At 41.5% G+C, this 9,233-nt stretch overlaps 1 non-coding gene across 1 annotated transcript; it reads right to left on the reverse strand.

Moving 5' to 3' along the window:
- Positions 1–6,965: 6,965 nt before the first annotated feature.
- Positions 6,966–7,073, reverse strand: LOC130972150 (small nucleolar RNA R71). The gene has a single exon (XR_009083345.1). It is a non-coding gene; the product is annotated as a small nucleolar RNA R71 (small nucleolar RNA).
- Positions 7,074–9,233: the final 2,160 nt, after the last annotated feature.

The raw sequence follows: 9,233 nt of genomic DNA on the forward strand, positions 1-9,233 counted from the left end.
CTTCAGCGACTCCCAGGTCGTCACATCACAAGTAAATGGAAGCTACCAGGCCAAAGACCCAACTATGAAAAAATACCTGGACCAAACACAGGCGCAATTACGCCACTTTTCAGAAATACAGATTCAGCACATACCTCGGGAACAAAACGCCCGGGTAGACGCCCTCTCAAAACTTGCCAGCACCAAGCCCGGAGGCAACAACAGAAGTCTCCTCCAGGAAACCTTACAATCTCCCTCCGTGCTAAGAGAGGAAGAAGCGTTAAATATATCCAAACAACAGCAAGGATGGATGACCCCTATACTCAACTACCTAAAGTCGGGAACTCTCCCCGCCGAAAGAAAGGAAGCTAAAAGACTCACGAAAGACGCCCAGAATTATACACTAATTCACGACGTATTATACCGAAGAGGATTCTCAAACCCCCTCTTTAGGTGCGTCCCGACCTCAGAAACAAAGAGCGTCCTCGAAGAAGTCCACGAAGGCATGTGTGGGAACCACCTCGGAGCTCGGGCATTATCCAAGAAAATAGTCCGAGCCGGTTTCTACTGGCCGACCTTGCAAAGAGACGCAACGGAATTTGTAAAAATATGCCCCCTGCCAAAAACACGCCAATTTTCACAAGGCACCACCCGAAGACCTTATCAGCATCACCGCACCATGGCCCTTCGCAAAATGGGGACTTGACCTACTCGGCCCGTTCCGCCAAGGACCGGGGCAAGTCAAATACCTCATAGTAGGGGTCGACTACTTCACAAAGTGGATCGAAGCTGAACCCTTAGCCACCATCACGGCTCAAAAAAGCCGCAAATTCCTATACAAAAACATCGTCACAAGGTTCGGAGTCCCCTACTCCATCACAACAGACAATGGAACACAGTTCACGGACACAAGTTTTCAGAACTTGGTGGCCGAACTAAAAATCAAACAGCAATTCACCTCAGTCGAGCACCCGCAAGCCAATGGACAAGCAGAGGCTGCAAATAAAGTCATCTTGGCCGGGTTAAAACGAAGACTCCAAGAGGCCAAAGGGGCATGGGCCGAGGAGCTCCCCCAGGTGCTATGGGCATATCGGACACTCCACACTCCACAACGGGAGAATCACCATTCCGACTAGCTTATGGGATGGAGGCAATGATTCCTATCGAAATAGATGAAGGGTCACCTAGAACCATCTTCTACAACGAAAAAGGTAACCCGCAGGCACAAAGGGAAGAACTCGACCTCCTCCCCGAGGTCCGAGAAAGAGCTCGGATCCGAGAAGAAGCCTTGAAACGGCGAACGGCCCTCAGATACAATCAGAAAGTAATAAAACGAAGCTTCTCCATTCACGACCTGATTCTAATCCGAAATGACATCGGAACACAAAGGTCGGGAGAAGGAAAGCTAGCTGCAAATTGGAAAGGGCCCTACAAGGTAACAGAAGTCTTAGGAACAGGCTATTACAAAGTATCTGACCTAGAAGGCAATGAGTTGCCCAGGGCATGGCACGCCTGTAATCTAAGACGATACTACAGCTAGAAAAAGATAACCCGAGGTGTACTCTTTTTCCCTACAAGGGTTTTTTAATGAGACACCCGGTCAAGTAAGGCACCCGACCTAGTCAAGGGTAAACACTCTGTAAATATTCTTTCTTTTTTTAATACTAATCAAATTTTTCTATTTCCTTTTCTTCTTCCTCGTGATGAAACAAATCCCGAAAAGTACCCCGCCAAGGCGCATTAATTTATGCTCGGCAAAACGCAAAAAATCATTGCCAAGAGACCACACAAGGTCGGCAAAGATAAAGCGACGAGGTTCAAATTAATGTGAGAAGTTATAAAGCAAACTCTGAAAAGGCTCAAAAAGCCAAATAAAAAGAGATTACAAAAATAACTTAAAAGGCCGACCAACGACAAGGTCGGACTCAACAAAGGGAAGTACTCGACCGCCCCCCCCCCCAAGGTCTGATGGGGAAATTTTGGAGGAAAAATGAATTTCTCCAAAATACCCAAAACTAACCGGCAAGTGCACCGGGTCGCATCAAGTAATAAAACTCACGGGTGTGAGGTCGATCCCACAGGGATTGAAGGATTGAGCAATTTTAGTTTAGTGGTTGAATTAGTCAAGCGAATCAAGATTTGGTTGATTGAGTTGCAGAATTTAAATTGCATTGAAAGTAAAGGGGATGGGGAATTGGCATGAAATTAAAGGAAACAGAAATTAAAGTGATGAATCTTAAGAAGCAAGAAATTAAATGGCAGAAACTTAAAGAGCAAGTAATGTAAATTGCAAGGAAATTAAATGGCAAGAATTGTAAATGACTTGAAATGTAAAGGGGATTGGGACTTGGATTTGCAAGAATTAAACAAAGAGAATTTAAATTGCATTAAATAGAAGAGTAAATGGGGAATGGGTTGAAACAGGTTCGAAACAGGAATTTAAATGAACAATTAAAGCAAGGAGCAAAGAATTGAAATGGGAAATTGAATCTCAGGACCCAGAGACTAGAAACCAAGTCTAGATCTCAATGCCTTCCTAGATCCAACAAGAACAATAGCAATGGAATTGTAAATTGCAAAGTAAATAAAAGAAGAGCAATTAACAGGAAGCTAAATTCAATCAAACAGTCAATAAAAAGAAAGATCCGAGGATGAGATTGAAACAGAATTCCTTCAATTCTCCAACCCAAGATCCAAGACAATTGTAATTGAGCTTAAAGCAATAAAACTAAGAGGAAGAGAATGGAATTCTCCTTCCCCAAACTAAGAAACTAAAGATCACTCAGTAACTAGAATTCCCAAGGCAAACTCTATGAAAAATTCTAAAAAGGGAACTCCCCGAATGAATTGAATTCTAGCCTATTTATACACTTTCTTCAATTGATCTTCAAGCCTTGAGTTGGGCCTTTGCTCTTGGTGGAATTGGGTTGAAAGAGGCCTTGGTTGATTGCTCTTGAAGCTTGGAGAGAAACCCAAGTGAATCAATTGAACCGGATGTGAGTTTTGCAAAGTTGGGTTTTAAAGTTAGCCTCAAAGTTAGGGGGCTAACTTCATGGCTAACTTTTTCTAGCAGTGATGAGCGGATAATTTGTATGCTTTTTGGCATTGTTTTTAGTATGTTTTTTATATGATCTAGTTAGTTTTTAGTATATTTTTATTAGTTTTTAGTTAAAATTCACTTTTCTGGACTTTACTATGAGTTTGTGTGTTTTTCTGTGATTTCAGGTATTTTCTGGCTGAAATTGAGGGACCTGAGCAAAAATCTGATCCAGAGACTCAAAAGGACTGCAGATGCTGTTGGATTCTGACCTCCCTGCACTCGAAGCGGATTTTTTGGAGCTACAGAAGCCCAATTGGCGCGCTCTCAACGGCGTTGGAAAGTAGACATCCTGGGATTTCCAGCAATATATAATAGTCCATACTTTGCCCAAGATTTGATGGCCCAAACCGGCATTCAAAGTCACCTCAAGAAATCCCAGCGTTAAACGCTGGAACTGGCACCCAAATGGGAGTTAAACGCCCAAACTGGCACCAAAGCTGGCGTTTAACTCCAAGGAGAGTCTCTACACGAAATTTCTTCATTGCTCAGCCCAAGCACACACCAAGTGGGCCCGGAAGTGGATTTTTATGTCATTTACTCATCTATGTACTAGTTTTCTATAAGTAGGACCTTTTACTATTGTATTAGACACAGGTCTTGGTAGCTATCTTTGAGTTTTATGCTATCTTAGATCATTGGGAGGCTGACCATTCGGCCATGCCTAGACCTTATGCTTATGTATTTTCAACGGTGGAGTTTCTACACACCATAGATTAAGGTGTGGAGCTCTGCTGTACCTCGAGTATTAATGCAATTACTATTGTTCTTCCATTTAATTCCGCTTGTTCTTTTACCAAGATATCACTTGTTCTTCAACATGATGAAGGTGATGATTGACGCCCATCACCATTCTCACCCATGAACAAGGTGACTGACAACCATTCTTGTTCTACAAGCATCTGAGGCTTAGTGAATATCTCTTGGATTCTTCGGAATCTTCGTGGTATAGGCAAGAACTGATGGCAGCATTCAAGAGAATCCGGAAGGTCTAACCTTGTCTGTGGTATTCTGAGTAGGATTCAATGACTGAATGACTGTGACGTGCTTCAAACCTGTAACCTACTGGGCGTTAGTGACAGACGCAAAAGAGTTATTCTATTCCGGTAGGGGAGGGAACCAAACCGGTGATTGGCAGCACTGTGACAGAGTGTGTGCATTAGCTTTCACTGCGCGGATGGGAGGTAGCTGCTGACAACAGTGAAACCTTACACGAGCTTGCCATGGAAAGGAGTAAGAAGGATTGGATGAAGGCATTAGGAAAGCAGAGAGACGGAAGGGAAGGCATCTTCATACACTTGTCTGAAGCTCTTACACCAATGATATACATAAGTATCACTATCTTTATCTTCTATGTTATTTTCGTTCATCATCATATACAATTGAGTTTGCCTGACTAAGATTTACAAGATGACCATAGCTTGCTTCAATACTAACAATCTCCGTGGGATCGACCCTTACTCACGTAAGGTTTATTACTTGGACGACCCAGTGCACTTGCTGGTTAGTTGTGCGAAGTTGTGTAATGCCATGGTATTGAGCGCACCAAGTTCTTGGAGCCATTACCGGGGATTATTTGAGTTGTGAAAAAGTATTGTTCACAATTTCGCCACACCAAGTTTTTGGCGCCGTTGCCGGGGATTGTTCAAGTTTTGAGCAAGCTTTTGGTAACATCAGTGCCAAGATCCGGCAACAACATCAAATTTTTGGTGTTATTGCCCGGGATTGTTTAGGCTGGACAACTGACGGTTCATCTTGTTGCTTAGATTAGGTATTATTTTTTTCGAAATTCTTGAAGATGAATTCTAGAGTTTCATGATGATTTGTTGAAATCTGGCTGGCTGAGAAGCCATGTCTAATCTCATTGGACCGAGGTTTCAACTTATCACCACAAGAGCTTGTTGATTCTCATCATTTTGCTCTTGGAGCAGTGATCTGCTAAGAATTGGCTGACCTCTGGTCATGTCTAGTGTTTTGGACCGAAGCTTTCCTTGAAGGCTTGGCTGGCTGTGAAGCCATGTCTAATTCCTGGACCGGATTCTTAGACTAGCACTACACTGATTCCTGGAATTCTCATTAAGAATTTTGATACCTTTTTCTCATTTAATTTTCGAAAAACACAAAAAATTACAAAATCAAAAAGACCAAAAATATTTGATGTTTCTTGCTTAAGTTTAGTGTCTCATCCTAAGTTTGGTGTCAAATGCATGTTTTTGTTATAATTTTTGAATCCATGCATATATTTCTTTGTTTTGATCTTTGAATTCTATTGACTTGAAGTATTTTGTGTGTCTCATATGCATTCTCATATTGTTAGTGTCAGTAGTATACAAACTGCTAAGTTTGGTGTCTTGCATGCATTGTTAATTGATTCCTTTTGCATTTTGATTATTAAAATCCAAAAATATTTTTAATTTGTGTCTTTTCAAGTCAATGATACAAAGAATTGAAGATTCAGAACATACTGCAGAGGAATTACACAGAAAAAGCTGAGCATTCAAAAATGCCCAGTGAAGAAGGCAGACTGGCGTTTAAACGCCAGCCAGGGCACCTGGTTGGGCGTTTAACGCCCAAAGAGGTAGCATTTTGGGCGTTAAACGCCAGAATGTATACCATTCTGGGCGTTTAACGCCAGGATGGTGCTAGGGGGAAGATTTTGTTTTCAAATCAATTTTTTTTAGTTTTTCAAAATCAAATCTTTTTCAAATCAAATCTTTTCAATCAAATGTTTTCAAAATCAATTTCTTTCCTTTTTAAAAGATACTTGCTAACAATTAATGATTTGATTGGACATCTCAAATTTGTTGCCTTGTCTGTTGAGAAAGGTTTTATGTTTGAATCATATCTTTTCTTGTTAGGCAAGTCATTAATTTTTTTTAAATCAAATCTTTTTCAAATTGTTTTCAAATCATATCTTTTAAAATTGTTTTCAAATCATATCTTCTCAATCACATCTTTTTAAAACCATAACTTTTCAATTAAATCTTTTTAACCACATCTTTTTCCAAATAGTTTGCAATCAAATCTTTTTAATTTCTAATTTTAAAATCTTTTTTCAAAAATCACTTGATTTCTTTCCCACTTTGATTTTCGAAAATCAATTAATGTTTTTCAAAAATGTTTTCAAAATATTTTAATGAATTTTCGAAAAATCTCTTCCCTCCTTCCCACATCCTTCTATTTATGGAGTACCACTCCTTCTAAATGCACAATTCGAACCTTATCTAATTAAAGTTCGAATTCATCTTCTCCTTCTTCTTTCTATTTCTCTTTTCCTCTGACATTTCAAGGAATCTCTATACTGTGACATAGAGGATTCCACACTTTCTTGTTCTCTTCTCTTTCATATGAGCAGGAGCAGAGACAAAGGCATTCTTGTTGAGGTTGATCCTGAACCTGAAAGGACCTTGAAGAGAAAGCTAAGAGAAGCCAAACACAACTCTCTTTAGAGCACCTGACCGAATTCTTCAAGGAAGAAGAACAAATGGCAGCCGAAAACAACAACAATGCCAACAATGCAAGGAAGGTGCTTGGTGACTTTACTGCACCTACTCCTGATTTCTATGGGAGAAGCATCTCTATCCCTGCCATTGGAGCAAACAACTTTGAGCTTAAGCCTCAATTAGTTTCTCTAATGCAACAGAATTGCAAGTTTCATGGACTTCCAATGGAAGATCCTCATCAGTTTTTAGCTGAGTTCTTGCAAATCTGTGACACAGTCAAGACTAATGGGGTTAACCCTGAGGTCTATAGACTGATGCTATTCCCTTTTGCTGTGAGAGACAGAGCTAGAATATGGTTGGACTCCCAACCTAAAGAAAGCCTGGACTCTTGGGAAAAGCTAGTCAATGCCTTCTTGGCAAAGTTCTTTCCACCACAAAGATGGAGTAAGCTTAGAGTGGAAGTCCAGACCTTCAGACAGAAGGATGGAGAATCCCTCTATGAAGCTTGGGAAAGATACAAACAATTAATCAGAAGATGTCCCTCTGACATGCTTTCTGAATGGAGCATCATAGGTATTTTCTATGATGGTCTCTCTGAACTATCCAAGATGTCTTTGGATAGCTCGGCTGGAGGATCTCTTCATCTGAAGAAGACGCCTGCAGAAGCTCAAGAATTGATTGAAATGGTTGCAAATAACCAATTCATGTACACTTCTGAAAGGAATCCTGTGAACAATGGGACTAGTCAGAAGAAAGGAGTTCTTGAGATTGACACTCTGAATGCCATTTTGGCTCAGAACAAGATATTGACTCAACAAGTCAATCTGATTTCTCAAAGTCTGTCTGGAATGCAAAATGCACCAAACAGTACTAAGGAGGCTTCATCTGAGGAAGAAGCTTATGATCCTGAGAACCCTTCAATGGAAGAGGTGAATTACCTAGGAGAACCCCATGGTAACACCTATAATTCTTCATGGAGAAATCACCCAAATCTCTCATGGAAGAATCAAGAGAGACCTCAACAAGGTTTCAATAATAATGGTGGAAGAAACAGGTTTAACAATGGTAAACCTTTTCCATCATCTTCTCAGCAACAGACAGAGAGCTCTAAGCAGAATACCTCTGACTTAGCAACCATGGTCTCTGATCTAATCAAAACCACTCAAAGTTTCATGACTGAAACTAGATCCTCCATTAGGAATTTGGAAGGACAAGTGGGTCAGCTGAGCAAGAAAATTACTGAACTTCCCCCAAGCACTCTCCCAAGTAACACTGAAGAAAATCCAAAAGGAGAGTGCAAAGCCATAGACATGGCCGAATTCTGGGAGGAAGAAGAGGCAGTGAACGCCACTGAGGAAGGCCTCACTGGACGTCCACTGGCCTCCAATGAGTTCCCCAATGAGGAACCTTGGGAATCTGAGGCTCAAACTGAGACCATAGAGATTCCCTTGGACTTACTACTGCCTTTCATGAGCTCTGATGAGTATTCTTCCTCTGAAGAGGAGGAGTATGTCACTGAGGAGCAAGTTGCTAAATACCTTGGAGCAATCATGAAGCTGAATGACAGGTTATTTGGAAATGAGACTTGGGAGGATGAACCTCCTTTGCTCACCAAAGAACTGGATAACTTGTCTAGGCAGCATTTGCCTCAAAAGAGGCAGGATCCTGGGAAGTTTTCTATACCTTGTACCATAGGCACCATGACCTTCAAGAAGGCCTTGTGTGACTTGGGGTCAAGTGTAAACCTCATGCCCCTCTCTGTAATGGAGAAATTAGGAATCTTTGAGGTGCAAGCTGCAAAAATCTCACTAGAGATGGCAGACAACTCAAGAAAACAAGCCTATGGACTTATAGAGGATGTTCTGGTTAAGGTTGAAGACCATTACATTCCTACTGACTTCATAGTCCTAGAGACTGGGAAGTGCATGGATGAATCCATCATCCTTGGCAGACCCTTCCTAGCCACAGCAAAGGCTGTGATTGATGTTGATAGAGGAGAGTTGATCATTCAAGTGAATGAAGAATCCTTGGTGTTTAAGGCCCAAGGATATCCCTCTGTCATCATGGAGAAGAAGCATGAAGAGCTTCTCTCAAAACAGAGCCAAACAGAGCCCCCACAGTCAGACTCTAAGTTTGGTGCTGGGAGGCCACAATCAAACTCTAAGTTTGGTGTTGAACCCCCACATTCAAACTCTAAGTTTGGTGTTGGGAAGTTCCAACACGGTTCTGAGCATCTCTGAGGCTCCATGAGAGTCCTCTGTCAAGCTAATGACAGTAAAGAAGCGCTTGTTGGGAGGCAACCCAATGTTTTATAATTAATTATTTTCTTTTGTTATTTTATCTTTTTTGTAGGTTGATGATCATAAGAAGTCACAAAAACAATGAAAAAAGCAAAAACAAAATGAAAACAGGAAGAAAAACAGCACACCCTGGAGGAAGATGCTGCTGGCGTTCAAACGCCAGTCAGCCTAGCAGTTGGGCGTTTAACGCCCAGTCTGGCACCATTCTGGGCGTTTAACGCCAGAAAGGGGCACCAGACTGGCGTTAAACGCCAGTAAAGGGCAAAAACCTGGCGTTAAACGCCAGGAATGGGCACCAGCCCGGCGTTTAACGCCAGAAAAGGCTCAAAACGTGGATTTTGATGCCATTTGGTGCAAGGATGCCTTTTCCTTGACACTACAGGATCTGTGGACCCCACAGGACCCTACCATCAC

This window comes from Arachis stenosperma, chromosome 3, assembly GCF_014773155.1.
Source record: "Arachis stenosperma cultivar V10309 chromosome 3, arast.V10309.gnm1.PFL2, whole genome shotgun sequence".
Taxonomy (NCBI): domain Eukaryota; kingdom Viridiplantae; phylum Streptophyta; class Magnoliopsida; order Fabales; family Fabaceae; genus Arachis; species Arachis stenosperma.